At 39.8% G+C, this 10,746-nt stretch overlaps 1 protein-coding gene across 1 annotated transcript in view; it reads left to right on the plus strand.

Moving 5' to 3' along the window:
- The window catches only part of sfpq (splicing factor proline/glutamine-rich), a 31,367-nt gene extending 24,796 nt beyond the window's left edge, over positions 1–6,571 (plus strand). Inside the window, exons 11-12 of the mRNA XM_034201580.1 lie at positions 5,101–5,177; positions 6,447–6,571. The gene's annotated coding sequence lies outside the window, so the exon portion shown is untranslated. The remainder of the gene's footprint in view (positions 1–5,100; positions 5,178–6,446) is intronic.
- Positions 6,572–10,746: the final 4,175 nt, after the last annotated feature.

Genomic DNA, 10,746 nt, shown 5'->3' on the forward strand with positions numbered 1-10,746 from the left:
TTAAGAGATTTTCACATTAAAAAAAAAAAAACTTAAAATACATCTGTAAATACCAGAGGTGGGGACTCGAGTCACATGACTTGACTCGAGTCGCATATTTTTTGACTTGAGACTTGCTTGACTAACATTGATAAAAGACTTGACTTGGTATTCATGACTTGAGACTTGACTTAAGCTTGAGACAGATGACTTGAAAGGACTTGACTGTTTAAAATTAAATATTGGCGTTTGTTTTTGTAGTGAGATATTACGTTTAGTTTTTTCGAAAAACGTGATTATAGCACCATGCGCGCAAACCTAGCAACCCACTAGAAGGCAGGAGTCTCAGTTAACATGGCAGCGGCTAGCTTTACTCCAAAAATAGTGAAGTTTGGATTCAAGGATTATGTTGTCGATGACGGTAATAAGAAGAGAACAGCGGTATGCAGGGTCTGCAGCATAAAGGTCAGTGACACGACCACCACAACATCCAACTTCATTCGTCACTACAAAAAAAAACACAGAGAAAGGTGCATGTGTTGTGTTAGCTAGAAAGCTAACATTAAGTTTAAGCTACGTTAGACTTGGTTTCAAATCGATTAAGCATTGCAAAGAGAGAAGACAAAGGTAAATGAACACTAGAACCTCCAAGGGATTCATTTTGACTAACCCTGATACTGACGGGCTGTCAGGAGAGGGAGAGGAAAAGAGATGCCTCGTTTATTTCCCCTGTGTTATTATCAGAAGTTACTGTAAACTTTTGAATAATGTAGTTCATCTACTTTTTAGTAGTTTGTTTAAATGTTTTAATTATGATGTTTTTGTTTGTAGAAGTGCATCATTCCTTGATTTATTGTAAAATGAATCTGAACTTTTTGATCTGTTATGATCATCCAAACTCTGCAGCTTTGGGGACAGAGCCTTCTTAGTGGCAGCTCCTAGGCTCTGGAAGTCCCTCCCCCAAGATATCTGTGACTCTGAGTCCCTCACCAGGGTGTCCGCGGTGTCTTAAAAAGTATTAAAAGTTGATAAATCAATTTAGCGAAAATTAAGGCTATTAAAAAGTATTAAACGGCATTTTCCAAGGTATTAAGAAGGTCCACAGCAACGACGACATGAAACACCCTTTAATTTACTGAAACAACATGTCGGGAAACCCCCTCAAGGTGGCCCCATGCATAGCGTGCCATAAAATGCTGCTTCTTATTTTAAGTTTCGTTGCCTTGCTCTGTGGGGGGGGGGGTTTATCTGCTGGTGGACTACCTGAGAGATATAGCCTACAGCAGGAGAACACGCCGTCCACCGCGGAGAATAAACAGGACAACCATGCTCCGGGGTCTTCTTCGCTGCTTTTGGTGTATTTTGTGGCGGCAGCAGCGCCACTTACAGGCCTGGCATATGTACTACAGCGTTTCCAGCATTTCCAGCGGTCTATTGTGAACGGACACGTTAATGAATCAAATGCGTGTGAACGGAGGACTTTTTGGCGTATGCGTTTTACTGTATGCGTCCTCGTGGGGCCGGGGTCTAAGCCAAACTATATCCGGTCACAGCGATCTGCTATTTTAAAGTAAGGTCAACACATATCGACCCTAAATATAGTCTATATTAAGAATGAGAAAAGTCTTGACATATATATCGTTTTTTGTAAACATATGACAAATGTGTGAGGGTGATGACGTCAGAGTATCGTCCTATGTGCCGGGCTTAGCCCCGGACAGCCCCAGCCCAATTTAACCCCTGGGTATTTTTGAGGGAGCTCCTATATGGCATTACCCCGCTGAAGCTCACCAAAGTTTAATATATTTCATAGTTCAAAGTTTTGTCAATTGTTTTGTTTATTGGTCAAATACTGGTTTCTAATGGTTTCTGAGGAGTTTTACTGGAATGAAAGAGCACAGAGTACAGAAGCAACAAAGCAGCATACTGCATTAAACCTGACCTTCACAGAGAGGTTGAAGTTCATGTGGAGAGGAGGCTTCAGTAGTCTGTCTGCACTCTGTTTAGTTGTGCTATCTTACAATCAATATAGTCAATGTGATGTAAAGTGTGTCGCCAATGTAACCGGTTAGAACTCGAAGTTGCGATGAGGTCTTAAAATGTATGGAAAGGGTCTTAAAAAAGGTCTTAAAAGGTATTACATTTGGACTTCAGGATTCCTGCATATACCCTGCTCAGTCTTTCAGTCCCGCCTCAAAACACATCTTTTCAACTCTGTCTACCCATAAGCCCCCCCCTCTCAATCAACTTCCTCTTGACTGCCTTTTTATTTATGTATTTTACTATACTTACTTGTTTGCCTGTCCTTGTTTGTCTACCCTCCCTCATACTGTAAAGCGTCTTTGAGTTGTGAAAAGCGCTATATAAATAAAATGCATTATTATTATTATTATGATGATAAACTGAAGCAATTTCTAAATTAAACCAATTAAGTGATTTTTAAATCGTTCTACTTAGTTTATAAGGAAATGATGAAGAGGAACAAATTAAATGATTTGAAAATGATATCTATGTAGGTGCTGAGGCTGTTGGCGGTTCTAGTGTTAACATACATTTAAATTAAATATGTGTAATGGCAAATGCAATATATGATTTTCTTACCTGGAATTCTGCCTTTTTGAACAGACTTTTTGATTGAGTCCTAGCTATATTGTCTGCAGTTCTAGGGTTAATATGAATCTAATATGATTGTCATCGGTCTAAATTAGATTTCAAATGATTAACTGTGTATGTAATGAAGATCATAGTGTGGGTTGAATCCATTTTCATAACCACTGTCTTTGAACAGATTTAAAGTGCCTGTGACAGCATCCCAACAACTGTTGTGCAATGAAATATTGGGCTACTAGTCATCTCGAACCGTCAGTTTAAAAAAGAAAAAGCGATACCGTTCCGTTAAATATCAATAATTTCGAACATCGCGGGAAATTCCTTCGACTCATTTTGAAGTTTTGGGGGAAGCCGGAAGTGACGTCAATGCGGGAACGCTTCACTGTGCGGCGAGAGAGCCAAACACGGACAAAGTGTGTTGTCATGCGTAGAAATGGTGAATTACTGAGTTTAGGCACGTTAATAACGTTTTAATGAAGTTGACTACAGTATATTCATATTTGTCAGTGCTTTCATGTCAATTCGGTGAACATAAACATAAATGATCGTGGTGAAGATGATGATTACATTAGGATTCAAAATCGGTAGTGAGAGCTGCTGAATTTCCTCCCGTAGGATGTGATATAAAAACAAATCGATTATTTTTGTAGTTGTAAACTCAAGTGGATGAAACTACATTTATTAGTGCTTTCATGTCAATTCGGCGAACATATGATACATTAAATGATCGTGAGGATGATCGTCTGCATTTCCTGATGAGAAAACAAACCGATGCTTTTTGAAGTTGTAGTACACCAACATGGATTAAACGTGTGTTTTTTTTTTCGCCACAATGTTGGGGAAATTAATGGATAAAATGCACGGATTATTATTATTATTCCCACTCCGATCGTGACACTAGGTCCACCGTTTCCCCGCAGCGAGGCTCCCCCTGTTGACAGTTTACGTGGGCTGGGTGCAGTCGCGGACTGGCCATCGGGACGAATCCCGATGGGCCGGTACCGAAGTGGGCCGGTCGGATAAGTCACTAGCACATCCCCCATATTCGGCGCGTGAGGCTCAGGTTTGGGAAGGCTAAATAACTTTTTTTACCTGACGCTGCCCGCCTCCGGCGTCTATAGAAAAGAGAGCAACTCAGTGTGCGGAGTTTAAATCTCTCAAGTCATATTACAGGATAAAGGAAATACAGTTTAAACTGCCGTATGCAGAGAAGATGCCGACGTGTCGCACTTATCATTCATATTACATCATCGATCATATAATATCATAATAGGCCTATATCATAGCCTATATTTCCTTATCTGAGTCAGCTTCTCCAGCCGTATCTGGCCGTGCAACACTTACAGTGTCACATACTGTATGCAGAAGTATTATTTTAAGTAACACATTAAGTTGACGAAACACTAGAGTCAAATGTAATTAAAGTCAGATCCACTCGTGTCTTAGACGTGAACGCGCTCTCAGCTGGTGAGAGAAACCCTGGCTTGATTTACCGAGTTGATAACCAGCGTCGTAGGACCGCTTAGCGAGATCTCGTTTGTTAGTTTGTTGTTAGTTTGTTACTCAAACATATCCAGGGTATGTTGAACTGGCTTCGTAGTACAGGGCACAGGTGGCTAGCAGCGCTAATGGCAAAGACACAGACATTGCATTATATTTGTATTTTACCAGGATGCAGTGACACAAATATTTACATTTACTATCTACAGCACCCGCCGCCCCTGACATCCCCCACTCCCCCCGTTGACAATTTACTAGCGGTACCGAAGTGGGCCGGTCAAGAGTCCCGGGATGATTTTTAGTCCCATTCCACCACTGGCTACATGACCGTATGATCGCCCATATTGACGCACCTAATTCCTAAACTTCTAACAGATACAACATAAATCGATCCTTCAGCCTCATATGAGCTCTCAGACACGTTCAAAATGAAACTGTCTGAGCTGTCTGAGCTTGCTGCTGTGTGCGCCATCGTGCGTTTACATGCAGATGCTGGGATCCTGAACGGTGCAGCTGGAGCGCTGTGCCCGCAATGACGTCACACGTAATTTGGCGGGACTTGAAGAATCCCCGAGCAGATCCAGAAAATGGTCAACATTGAAGGGCAGATTAATGGTTATCAAAGTACAAATATCCAAAATCAGTTCAGTAACGGTTTTCAAGGGGACAATATTTACTCAAATTGATGGGTTTGGATGATGGGGGAAACTCGTGTCACAGGCTCTTTAAATGCGGAAACTGGTCTTATTCATCAGAATTTCGTATGACTTGACTTGCTTGACTCTCATCACAGTGACTTGGGACTTGCTTGATACTTGTAGGTCAAGACTTGAGACTTGCACATGTAGGACTTACTCCCACCTCTGGTAAATACACACACTGAACCAACTAAAACTCCAGTGAGGCTGTGCAGGGCATTTAAAAAATACCACAAATCGTTGTGTTCTGTAGTTATGTGTAATAGTTAATCAACAGTTGGTCTTGTCTTTTGTTTCTTCCTGTTTTTTTTAGGTGAAATGAAGACTTGTGTCAAATGCCAGAGCTGCTGGAGAGCTAATGCACTGTGCGGACGCCAGGATGGCTTCCATGTAAGTTTGCAGTTTACCATTCAGATATTTATTATTTAATATCTTGTTACGTAAGTATTCAAGAAAATAAATCCAGAATAATAATGCAAAAGATGTGATGCATTTAAGGCAGGGGTGGGGAACCTTTTTCCTCTCAAGGGCCATTTCAATTTTTTCAACATCCTCCGAGGGCCGTACAAATTATTGACCTCTGCTTAAAAATACTAAAATCACAGCCCATTCATTTGGCCTTTCTTTCATGCTGTGCAAAGAAAAAGCAACCTCTTAATCCAGATATCTTACCATGACTCGTGCATGCACGTGCACGGTTGTGGCATGACCACCAAAACAGAAAGATATGGACACAAGATGTGTGCAATTTAGTTTCCTATCCATGTGAACATGATTTAAGTTGGGGGGGGGGGGGGACCTAACCTCTTCTAGGGGGGTCCGGGGGCATGTTCCCCCAGGAAGATTTTTTTTTAAAATATTGAACTTAAAAGCATCAATCTGGTGCACTTTGAGAGCAACATGAGGAGATTTATGAATACATCTCTCAACACCCATATGAAACAGAACTGGAAGCAGATTTTCTTTTTCTTTATGGATATTTTACAAATCACTCTCCTTTCAAACTGTATTCTTGTTTATTAATAACAACTTTTTTTTACTGTCATATAGTATTTTATACCTGTTTACTTTATTCTCTTATTTTTTTATAACTATAATGATCATATAAAGATGTGCCTTTACCGCACTGGTTGGAGAAAAAGCTTCTTATATTCGTTAGCATAGCTAGCTAACCAGATGCTAATAACAACAAAGTTATTGACTGTATGATCAGTGTGACAGATGAACAGATTGCCACTGGGCTTTCAACTAAAGACACAGCCACGCAAAAACTGCAGCATGTGTACGACTCCTTATGGGTACTGACATTTGTGAAGTCCCGGCCCGGAGCGGCGTTCTGGTGCTCTGCTCTAAACCCCTGTCGGACGAGACATATACCACGTGATGACACGTTAGGCTCGTGTTGTGTTCAAGGACCCTGACCTTGGCCAGGAAAAACAGGCACTCGCTTGTTTAATTATTTTGCGGTCTAGATTTCTTAATTTTTTTTGTTTTTTGAGTGTGTTACCTCGAGGGCCGTATCGAATTGTCTCGCGGGCCGTATACGGCCCGGGGGCCAGAGGTTCCCCACCCCTGATTTAAGGCCTAAAATCGCAGTTTACCTGTTGAAACATTGTTTCAGTTTAAAACAAATACAACCATTCTGCTTCTCCTTGTCAGAGCTGCGGGTGGAACGATGCAGCACCAGGAAGCATCCAGCAGGAGGCCAAGCAGGCCGCAGTCCAGAGGAGGGATGCACTGTTTGTTTTAAAAAAATAAAGTGTTCATAAATTATATTAACCTGACATTAGTGGTTTGTGGTTTTTTACAAGGCATATGATCACCATATTGTTAGAGTTATGAGTCCATTTAAAGCTGTTGCTATATTGACATATTAGTAGGAGTTTGGATAAGAACCATACTACATTCATAACAAAATTACATATATTCAATCAACATTAAGTTGCAGCATATGAACCCTTTCAAATAATATATAATCAAAAAGGAATATAAAAAATAGCTTGATAGCCTTATCGATGCATCTTTACAACTTTTTGACTGATTAAAAAAATGTATGCTGTATTTACACTGTAGACTTTCTAATCAATACACTTTTTTTTTTTGTGCAAATATATATATAAGCACGCATGTTAAAGTACTAAGCAAAGAAAACATGCAATGAACAAGTGGATACAACAAAATGTTGAAAGGGTTTTGGAAATGTACTTGAAGACATCACATTCACTGATTCACTTTACATTTTGCCCCCATACCAAAGGCTGAGCAGGTTATTAGCTTCCTCTTCAGTTTGCTCACTGACCTGAACCAGCCAGTCACAATTAAAGATAAAGGTGCAAGGTTTCCACTGCTGGATCACTTGTATCCTGAGGGTTTGGCTGTCAACCCTGGAGGAGGTCCGACCCGGAGAGATGAAGGCGATACGGAGGAGCCTGAAGCTCAGGAGCCCGACCCAGGGAGGCTGGATGTGGGTCAGTTTGGTGTCGGCTCACCTGAGCTGCTCTCTGGTGTTATAACACTCTGTTTACAGGCTGTTGGCTGCCAGAAACAGACAGGTGACAAATTAAAGGAAAAACCCGGAAACTTAAGACAGCACTATCCAATGAGTGTGCTAAAGTGGTAATGTGCGGGAAATGCACAATGTAAACAAGAAAGTTAACTGCTTATTTTACCTGATTGTATATCTATGGCAACCCATTTCAGTTTGTTTGTTTATTTATTTAAAGGACAGGGCACATTAATCCACATTGCTGTAAATGAGCCAGTATTAGCCAGCAGGCTAATTTTCAACTGTTGTCCTTGGCAAGATGTTAAATGACCACAACAAGACTAGAGAAATAAAAACATAATTAAATAGAGTACAGCAGTACACCAATAAATAAATAGCAGTACAACAATAAATAGGAACAAACAAACATGCAAACATATGAAATATCATCATACCTTGATGCAGTTAAAAGTGTTCACATTTTTGATTGCTTAAAAACCAGTTCTTATGATTGCGGTTAAATGTATGATAGGAGGTGTTATTCCTTATCTGTATTGGTGTTGTGTTCCAGAGTGTAGGTGCCCTCACAGAGAAACAGTGTTTGCCAAAGGAACTGGACCTAAGAGGGACTACACACACAGTCCCCTCTTAGGGCAGACCTTGTGGTTCTGCTGTTTGCATTGTTCTGCTGTATAAAAGTGCAGAGTGGTGGTGGGGGTGCCTTGCCGTTTAGAATCTTAAAAATTAGACGTGTCAGTGTGTTTTAAAATATTTTCCCAGTTGAGCAGGTTATGTTTGTCCAGGATTTTGCAATGGTGGTATAGCTTAGGTTTTCTGTCCAAAACTTTGAGAGCTTGTTTGTGAAGTGACAGGATAGGCCTTCATGTTGTGCTATTCGCCAGTGAATAAAATAAATTAGATGAGCAATGAGATCATAAGATGGGGGGGGGGGAAATCCCAATAGTATATTGGTCACTCAATATTTAGAACGTCCAGGCCGCCATATCATATTTTAGAGACATAGTCATTCATATTGTGATATGACATTCTATTTCGAGATCTATTAACAGTACCTTTTTTTTCATTACATTGGCAGTAACTTGTTTCCACATAATCTAATAATATATTAATCTTTCCTAATAATTTAGTAGGAAGTTACCTGGAAAGAGCAGTCAAAAGCTAATTTAGGTTAATGAATGACAGTGTTCAGTTATTGAAGCGATTTCATCAAAAATATTGCTACACATTCTTTGGCTGTAAAATCTTTGCATGTACTGTAGGCCTACTTCCTGTAGTGAAGAAGTCCACCATGGTTTACAATTACCAGTGTTTGGGAACCCTAAATAGGTACACATTACATTTCTTGCTAATCATTTTAGAGGCTCAATTCTCAGCTGAGCAGATCTGAGTAGATTATATTATTTGAATCGCTCAAAACTCTACACAACCGACTGAAGAAAGGGAATTGGCAGAACTTTGTGTCATGTTTTATTCTTTTAAAAATAGATTAAGAAATACAGGATCTGTGAACCTTTTTAATGGCATCTTACTTTCACTAATATCATTTCTAAATTATTGAAAATGTTGAATTGTTATGTATTTATAAAGCTCTGAGCTACATCATATATGAAACAGTTCCAGGGTTAGGACTGTGTTTGGTTTACACTACCCGAACGGTTCCCAGTAATTACAAAAACAAATAAAGAGTTTATTTGAAGTTCATTGTATCGCATCTACGTTCATCCTGTGTGTTTACCATCTGTTCCCGTATACGACTGTAAACCGACCTGGTGCAGAGGGAAAGGGAGAGAGGTAAAGTCGGTGCTGTCCACCTGACCAGCTTCAGCCATGCATCATTAATGGTCATGCATCATTGATGGTGTCCGCTGCCTGCAGGTGGAGTCGTACAATCCCTTCTACATTCACTCCCCGGTTCCCGTAGGCTACACGACACACATGTAGTACATGCACCACATCTAGGTCTCTGCAGCAGTCCTCTGTCTGTTGGATCTATATTGCCTTTGTCAGGGCCGTCCATAGTTTAAATTATCAGAACATTTTCAGATAAATTCTCCTCCAGGTGAGACACAAACTCAGAGACCAATGAGTGGCCCCGCTGAAGCTGCGCCCCAGGCAGCTGTGCTCGGCCTGGGTTTGGACATCAGTGGACGCTGGAATCAGAAAGACACGAAGCAGAGCCGAGCTTTGGTCCAGACCTACCTACTTCCCAGCTTTGTGCACCCTCCACCCACAGCAGGAGGAGGCTGGGGGGCCAGGACCCCTCTCCGTCTGCCTTCACTTACTGCCCAGGGGCCCCGCAGGCCAAGCATAGCTCGTTTTAGGTAAGAAGCAGCACATCGCACTTTAACTGAAGGGCTGGATTGGATCAATATCTGCAAATTACTAGCTCAAAGCCACTCATTTGAATATTTTTAATAAAATAAAGTATTAGAAGCAATGTCTCTTATCCTATAATAACAGCATTGCCATTAAACTGCTATTCATAACAGTAAACAACAACATAACTTAAAATAAATAGCAATTTCTCATATCCTTTTCAATGAGTAGCCTACACCAAGTGTTAAAACAACAAGGTGTTATTTTAAGTGGATTATCATATGACTTTAGAGATATTTGGTGGATTTTGTAATATTTAAACAGAGCCAGGCTATACCTTGTTCTAGACATTAAGCTAAGCTAAGATATAATAGGCTAAACTAAGATAGAATAGGCTAAGCTAAGCTTTCATAAAATAAGCTATCACAAGCTAGGCTATGCTAAGTGGCTAGCTGGCTGGCTCAAGCTGCATAAGGACATACATGAGTCTTCATCTTCTAATCTAATTCTTGCACCGTATTTCGGAAATGTCAAACTATTCCTACTGCTGCAGGTCTCCCTTGAAAAAGAGATCATTGATCTCAATGGGATTTTACCTGGATAAATAAAGGTTTTGAATTGAATTGAATTCCTTTAATGTAAATTAAACCAAATGTTGTACTTTCATGCTCAAATATTAAGCAATTACTTATCAATGTAACTGTATATGTTAACTGTATCCTCAAGTTGTTTTGTATCCACAACAATTACAGAGAAGCAGTCTGAGGCTCCTTCCTCCTACAATGTTCATTAAATATGTATACAAAATAAATAGAAGATCACGAAAGTAAAAACAACTGAGAATTTAAACTTAAAACAATTTTAAAAAAGGGACAAATATACAATATAACAGTAAAATATTACAAAAAAGTTAAATGAATTAGACAGGAACATTTTACTACATTAATAAACTGAAAAAAAGGAATATAGTGAAAGCATGTGGTACGTATATAAGTGTAAATAGATTAGTGTCATGATATACCAGTATTCATATCATCTTTTGTTTATTTTAATTTTTTTGTTGAGTCCCTTCCCTAAGGCCGACATACAACAGTTAGCACTTCATTTTAAGTAATATTATGTCCAATGTGTATTATA

Source organism: Gymnodraco acuticeps, unplaced genomic scaffold, assembly GCF_902827175.1.
Source record: "Gymnodraco acuticeps unplaced genomic scaffold, fGymAcu1.1, whole genome shotgun sequence".
In the NCBI taxonomy this organism is placed as follows: domain Eukaryota; kingdom Metazoa; phylum Chordata; class Actinopteri; order Perciformes; family Bathydraconidae; genus Gymnodraco; species Gymnodraco acuticeps.